Consider the following 7252-nt stretch of genomic DNA (forward strand, 5'->3'; position numbering starts at 1 on the left):
AGTGAGACCCTGTAGACCCTGTACTAAATAAATAAGTAAATAAATTCTTGATTTAGGAGCTAGGGGTTTAGCTCAGTGATGCAGTGCCTGCCTGGCAAGTGTGAGGTCCTGAGTTTGATTTCCAATACCCAAAAAGATAAATAAATAAGTAAATATAAATTGTTAATTTATTTTGAAGTAATTTTTTGATCATGTTGGTATATTTATATGTAAATACAAAACTATCACTGTAAGATATTGAATATGAATATTACAATTATTACTGAATCTGACAGTCCATTGATGTTAAATACAAAATGAAATGATTGTAAAAAATAAGAATATACACATTCAAAGAGCTTATTATAGCATAAAATTACTGAGGTCTGATCAGCTGCCAATCTCATTTCTATGGGGGGGTTGGGGTTTCAGGTACTCTCTTGGGAGTATAGAATACTGGGGACTCCTGATTCTATCCCTGCAGTCAGGCTGGGTGGCTAGGAGCAGGCAGGGACAGCTAGGTGACAGGAGACAGGGGACAGGGGACACTAGCTGGAGTATTATGCTTATAATTGACACAGAACCCATACAGTTAGGACCTGGCAGATAAAAAAAATGGGTGTCTCAGACAGGACATAGGAAAGGAACCTCTAACAAATGAGAAAGGAGCTTGCTTATCCTTTGGGAGGCATTCTATGGTGGGTTTCTCCCTCACCTTTTGCTCCCCTCCTTTCTTGCTGAGACTTCGTACCGATTGGTTTTGGCTTTGCTTGCTTAGTGCGTTCATCTTTACCCCATCTTCCATCCTTAGGGTGGAAGAGGAAAGGGAGGGCCTGGCTTCACAGTGGAGGTCTGGCCCCCAAATCTGCAAAGTAAACAGAGAAAAGCTGTTTAGATATGGGCCAGCCATGCTGAAGTACACCAGTGTCACCACAAACCAACATTCTTGGTTCCGATGGGCAGAATCCAGAGGGAAGTCATCACTTGAGATGAGAGCCTGGGTGGGAGCAAGGAGGATAGGTGTGTATGTACCACCCCAGCCAGTCCAGCTAAAAGCAGGGTCCAAGAAGCGAGGAGGCTTGACCTTCATCACAGAGCCCCAGGAATGTCTACGGAGAGATGTGTGTATATATGTATTTATAGGATACGACCATAATATCACATATAATATATATTATATACACACATACATATGGACCCAGACACAGAAGTACACATATGCACATACACACACACACACACACACACACACACACACACACACGTGGAAGGACGGAGGAAACCAGACTACACGCCCTATGTATAAACGTGCTTGGCACTCAGGCAATCTCTAGAATATGTAACTTGGTCAAGCTCTCTGGGCAGGAAGATAAATGCTCTCAAACCTTCCCACCAAATCCTAGCAAGGGAAGGTGGAGAGACAGGAGACCTCTATCCAGAAGAATGGCATTGGGAGAGGGAGGAGGTCCCTGCTACTTGCCTTGGGGCTCTGGTAAATATTAATAGCCACAATTTGGTTTTAATAAGGCACAGTTCAATAGCAGGTGCTAGGAGTCAAAAACACATCACTGCTGGCCCTTTCTTGTGGCAACCCCACCACATTGATCTGGTGGAAAGAAGAGGTTGTCTTGTGTGCACGCAGGTACTGGGAGCCACAGGAGGCTGATCACAGCTTCAGCAGAACCAACGGCAACCTAAAGGCTCGGCAGTGTCCAGGGTGGTCTAAGGGAGGCTGGCCAGCAGGCAGGACACTGTGGGGTAGTTACTGACCCTCCATGGCCAGCAGGTTATGGCCAGAGGGTACCATGCCTTCCTTTTCTGCAAACTCCAGGATGACCTTGTAGCAGAAATAGTACTGCTCGGAGGTCTGGATGCTGAAGGCCTTTTGGGTCCACATGCATGACACTGTCTGGAACACATTGAGGGTGCCAAGTTCTTCCAGCTGTGCCAGGAAGATGTCCAGAGAGCAGAAGGTACCTGTCCTGCTGATGCCTGCACTGAAGTGGACTACAATGGGCAGCTGCTCAGGGCATTGCCCCTTGGAGCGGGCACCCATGCTGCTGATGGCCAGGCTCTGCTGGCTCCTGAAGGCCCTCAGGAAGTCAGTGAGCGACGCTGCCGAGGAAGGGACACCATAGTCTGGCCAGCTGAGGAATTGGAAGTGGGTCACCTAGTGTTTCTCCCTCTCCTCTGTGTTGTGAATTTCAAGTGTTGTTTTCTTATAATGGTTCATGTTCTCCACACCCAAGTTGGTCACTGTGAGGAAGCCAAATTGGATCCGAGTGTCCTTCTCTAGAGGCCAGTACTGGCCACGCTTCCTCCTGCCACCTTCCTCAAAGCGTGTGATCATGACAATCACCAAAACCTTCTGCTCCTACACCATGAGCCAAAAGTCACGATAGGTGTTTTCCAAAGGGCCCTGGGTGCTGATGTAAGCATTCTTCTGCTTGTAGCCATCCATGAAGCTGCATTGATGTAATCTGTCTGAGTGTGGCCACTTTGTTTTGTCAGCTTCACTCAAGTTTGGTCCAGGCATGGGACGTCCCCATAACAATTCTTCTTTAGGTTTCCTGGAGACATGGAACAGTGAAAAGTGCCAGCGGGGTTCTCCCGACGAATGTCTTCATACTCTTCATAGATCCCCCGCTTTTGCCTAGTATTAACATAGTCCACCAGCTCGTGGATAGTCATGGCATGGGGACCTGGAACATGTACTGAGTCCCAGTCTGAGGCAGGAGGGAAGGAGGACAGGATGATCTCATCAAAGGGATCTGGGTGGCCGATCACCTGGGGCAGGAGTTGGAAATTCCACGTGGTGAGGTCGATTCTGACGTATCCACCCAGGTTTTCTGGAAAGCACTCCCTGGGCAAGTGCTGGGTAACCTCAGATGTCTTTAATATCTGAATCCTCTCCCGCACTTTGTCCTTCAAGAGAAGGCTGATGAGGGAATAGGGCACTCGCAACCAGATGGGTGCACTCACAACCAGCACCTTTTTCAAGCCGGCTGGAAATGCTCTCTTCAGCAGGTTGAGGACTTTCTTGCCAAGATCCAGCTCAAAGTTTGCATAATTAGAACCACATATGTCATAGATAAACACCAAACCATTCCTCTGAGTCTCAAAGCTATCAACAGCCCTGTCCAGCAAGTAAAACAGTGCCTAGAGGACCATATGTTGGACTGACTTGCGGGGATGGTGCAGCCTGGCAGTGAAGAGGGCCATGGAGGCTCCCGTGGGGTCTTGCACACTTAGGATGGTGAACTGCCCACTAAGGATCTCAGAACGGAGAGATTCTACGTGAGGTTTCAGCTTTATGATGCCTTCCTTCTTTCGTGTGTCTCTCTGTAGGAGTGGAACTGCTCAATGGCCCTGAGCACATCAAATTTCCTGGCCATGAGGAACTTGACCGCCACATTCCAGGAGAGTGGGGAAACATTGTACTGAACGGTCCACTTGTTAATCTCTTCAAGAAACTGCTTAGTGGCCTGCTCCTCCTCCGGGCTCAGCTCTGGGACCAGGCCGGGCCGGGCTCAGCCACTGGCTCCATCCCGCCGCAGGCACTGCACCCGAGGGCAACAGCCCGCCCCTCAGCGACCGCTACGCCACAGCTCTTCAGGCCCGGGCCAGACGCAGCCTGCGCTGCGCTGCCGCAACGGGGGAAGGGCTGAAGTAATTTTTGTATACACTCTGAACTAGATCCTATACATTTTAAATATTTTAATAAAAATAATAAATCTTTTAATAGATATTTCTTATCAAGACCCAATACCTATTTCCATGCTATTTGGGCTAAAAATGACAATGTACTGTATGTATTCTTGGGCAGCTTGCTTTTCTTATTCATTGTGATATCAGTAGAGTTATCCATGTAGATAAGGGTGAATATAGTTCATTTATTTCCACTGTTCTATGTCTTTAAAACATTTTAAATTTGGTACAGGGTCTACTATGCAGCTCAGACTTATAGTGATCCTCCTGTCTCAGCCTCCCCAGCACTAGGATTGTAGGCGTGCACCACCATGCCTAGTTTCGGGACTAGCCAGTGCCGGTACGGTATGCTGTACCAAGGATTGAACTTGGGTCCTTGCGCTTATCAAACAGGCACTTAGACTGCCAACCTATCTCCCCAACCCTCTATTGGTTTTATTGCATTAAAATATCACATTTTATCTGTCTATTCACCTATGAGTAATTCTTTGGGTTCTTTCTAGTATTTTTCTGTGCACAGTCCAGAAGACGCTTTCTTAAGTGGAAAGGTCACGACCATATTCATATGCAGTCAGATATGTTAGGTAATATAACATTTTTCTACCCAGTGGCTTTACTAATTTGAACTCTTACCAGCAATGTATTAGAATCGCCTTTGTTGTACATCTTCACCAACACTTAGAATTTTCAGGGTTTTTGTTGTTGTGCTAGTCTGGTGGTTGTGAAGTGATCTTGTTGATTTTTTTTTTTTTTTTTTTTTTTTTGGTGGGAGGGAGTGGGTACCAGGAATCAAACTCAGGACCTTACTTTTGCCAGGCAGGTGCTGTCCCGCTGAGCTATATCCCCAGCTATATCTCATTGTGACTTCTCAGATTAATAGCAAAACTTGTTTTTCATTGCATATTTGCATGGTTTGGGAGATGGATATTTGAAAATGGAATGTTTGTAGCTGTTTGATGAGGAGCTAAGCTTTTATTCTGCCTACGGATGGAAGGTGGCAGGACTTGGGCCTAGACTATTGACTATTTGTAAAGAGTCAGGCATATTAGGGAATGTTGGGAAAGGTGGCCAACTCTATATGTGGGAGAGAACCGTTGTCACCTTGAAACCAGTGATGAGAGAAGCTAAAGTCCTGCCTTTCTTGCAACCTGGACTTTTGTCAAAAGGAGAAGGGGCTGCAGAGAAAGCAAAGCCAGAAGAGGATTCCCTAAGGGTAAGAATGAGGGCACATAGTCTTAGGAATGGTCCGTTTCTTCCTCATCATCTCAGTATTAGAGAGATACATACTTTCCTCGTTTATTCTACTAAGCTTAGTGATGATGCTAATAAAAACAAGGTAATGCTCATGTGCAGGACACTTATATGCTATATTCTAAGCACTGTGCCTTTTCTTTTTAAAAGTATGTATTATTTAATTCTGTATGGGACAAGTGTTATCTCAAGAGACAGTCACTGAAGATTTATATTCAGACAGCCAGACTCCAGAGCTCTTGGCATTGTGATGTATTGTTAGCCTGGCTCAGCTGAGCCCAGCAGAGGTTTGCTCAGGCAGGGGTGGGAGAGAAATAGGAGTCACTGTGTTAGCTGGGTCTAGCGTGGGGAGGACAGCAGAGAACAGAGAGGCCCATAGAAAAGATTCTTGAGGGCCGTTGCCCCATCCCAGCTGACAGCCTACTCTGCAAGGACTCAGGCTGTCTTTTCCATGTGTTGTGGCCCCTGTGGACTTCTGGAGAGAAAGCTGAATCTCAAAAGAGACCTGATGTTGTGAGGGAGACCGGTGATAAAGAAGAAAGTTTAGCAAGAAATAAAATAAATTTAAAAATTGGAATAAAGCAGAAGGGGAAAATATTCAGAGAAAGGACCTAATTTACCTAATACCTTACTTAATTTGCCTCAAGGGAGATCCCTTTGAGGAGGTGAGAGCTTATACATGAAGGATAACAGGGAGATAGCTGTGTCCCAGTTTGAGGAAAGAGGCCACGTGGAGGGAATGGCAGATGCAGAGTCCCCAAGACCGGAAGGCAGTTGGTGTAGTTTATAAACTCCCAGAAAGCTAGTGTAATTGGAGTGGAATGAACAAAAGGGTGGAGCTGCCCAAAACGAAGCTGGGGGTGGGGGTTTGGCGGGTCTTGCTGCTGCTTTGTGCCAGGACCAACATACAGGTCTCTAGCCTGCATGTCTACATAATCTCCAGGGAGTCCATGAAATTCTTCTTGTTTATCCTTAGGACCAGGTGTTAGCATACTCCTAAGTGACTTAATGTTACTGCCTAGTCTGTGAAAGAGGGTGGTTGGAAAGCTCTTGCTATCTAGTCCTAGAAAATTGGAACAAGAACTTGGAAGCTGCATCATACTGACCCTCAGGTGAGTTGGGGGGTCAGATGGCCTTACCCACAGGGCACAGGGGAGAAGGCAGCACCCTTCCACAGTTAAATGGCTGCACCAACTGTGGCATATCCATGCTACAGATTACTATTCATCAATAAAAAGAAGCAAACTTGATGTAAGAAACAGTTTGGATTAATCTCCAGAGAATTATGCCAAATTTTAAAAGCTAATGTCAAAAAAGATTACATAATGTATAATTTTATTTATTTTTTAAAAATTTTATTTGTGTGTGTGTGTGTGTGTGTGTGTGTGGCCAGCTCAGCCCACCAGGGGGCAGGGCTGGCTGGCATGTGGTGCTGGGGGATTGAACCGCGGTCCCTGTGCTTTGCTAAGCTTGTTCTGAGTAGGTGCTTTAGACCACTGAGCCATCTCACCAGCCCCTATAATTTTATTTATATCCAATTTTGAATAATTGTAGATATGAAAGATAGCTTGGTGATTGCCAGGTTTTAAAGGTAGTAGGGAAATTATTTTTAATTTTGTTTATTTTTTTATATATTTGGCACAGGGTCTCACTACGTAGCTCAAACTCATAGTGATCTTCCTGTTTTCAGCCTCCCCAGAGCTGAGATTACAGGTGTTCACCACCACACCCAGTCTCGGTGGCTACCTCAGCATGCCCAGGGGCGGGCCAGTGTAGCATGTGGTGCCTGGGATTGAACCCTGATCCTTGCACTTGCCTAAGCAGGCACTGAACTATCTCACTGGCCTGGTGGTAGGGAAATTGATACAACATAGGTGATAAAACTGTATAGAAGTGGAAGTATGTGTATGGATGTGTGTGAGCATATGTAAAACTGGGAAAATCTGAACAAGATTGCTGAATTATGTCACAGTCAGTATAGGGTGTATCTCTTAGAACTGCATGTGAATGTATAATTATATCAATAAAAATTTCAATTAAGAAATAAAAGATGGCCAGACATTATAGCACACGTCTATAATCTCTGTACTCAGGAGGCTGAGGCAGAAGGATTGCTGGGAGTTCAAGGCCGGGGTGAACTATATAGCGAGGCTCTGTCATAAAAAACAACAACAATAAATAAATAAAATAAAATTTGGAGCTGGGTATGTTGGCACATGCCTATAATCACAGCACTCTGGCAGAAGGATCACATGTTTGAGACCAGCCTGTACAATTTAGTGCCTTAGTACAAGGCCCTGGGTTCAATCCCCAG

At 45.5% G+C, this 7252-nt stretch overlaps 1 pseudogene across 1 annotated transcript; it reads right to left on the reverse strand.

Annotated features, from left to right (window-relative positions):
* Positions 1–1690: 1690 nt before the first annotated feature.
* LOC101566004 lies at positions 1691–6147 on the reverse strand (annotated as a pseudogene). The gene is made up of 2 exons (XR_002821029.1): positions 6078–6147; positions 1691–3508 (listed from the first exon to the last, which is right to left on the reverse strand). The product of XR_002821029.1 is annotated as a tyrosine-protein phosphatase non-receptor type 9 pseudogene (transcript).
* Between the last annotated feature and the right edge of the window lie 1105 nt (positions 6148–7252).

The sequence above is a fragment of the Octodon degus genome, unplaced genomic scaffold (assembly GCF_000260255.1).
Source record: "Octodon degus isolate 3935 unplaced genomic scaffold, OctDeg1.0 scaffold00037, whole genome shotgun sequence".
NCBI lineage: Eukaryota > Metazoa > Chordata > Mammalia > Rodentia > Octodontidae > Octodon > Octodon degus.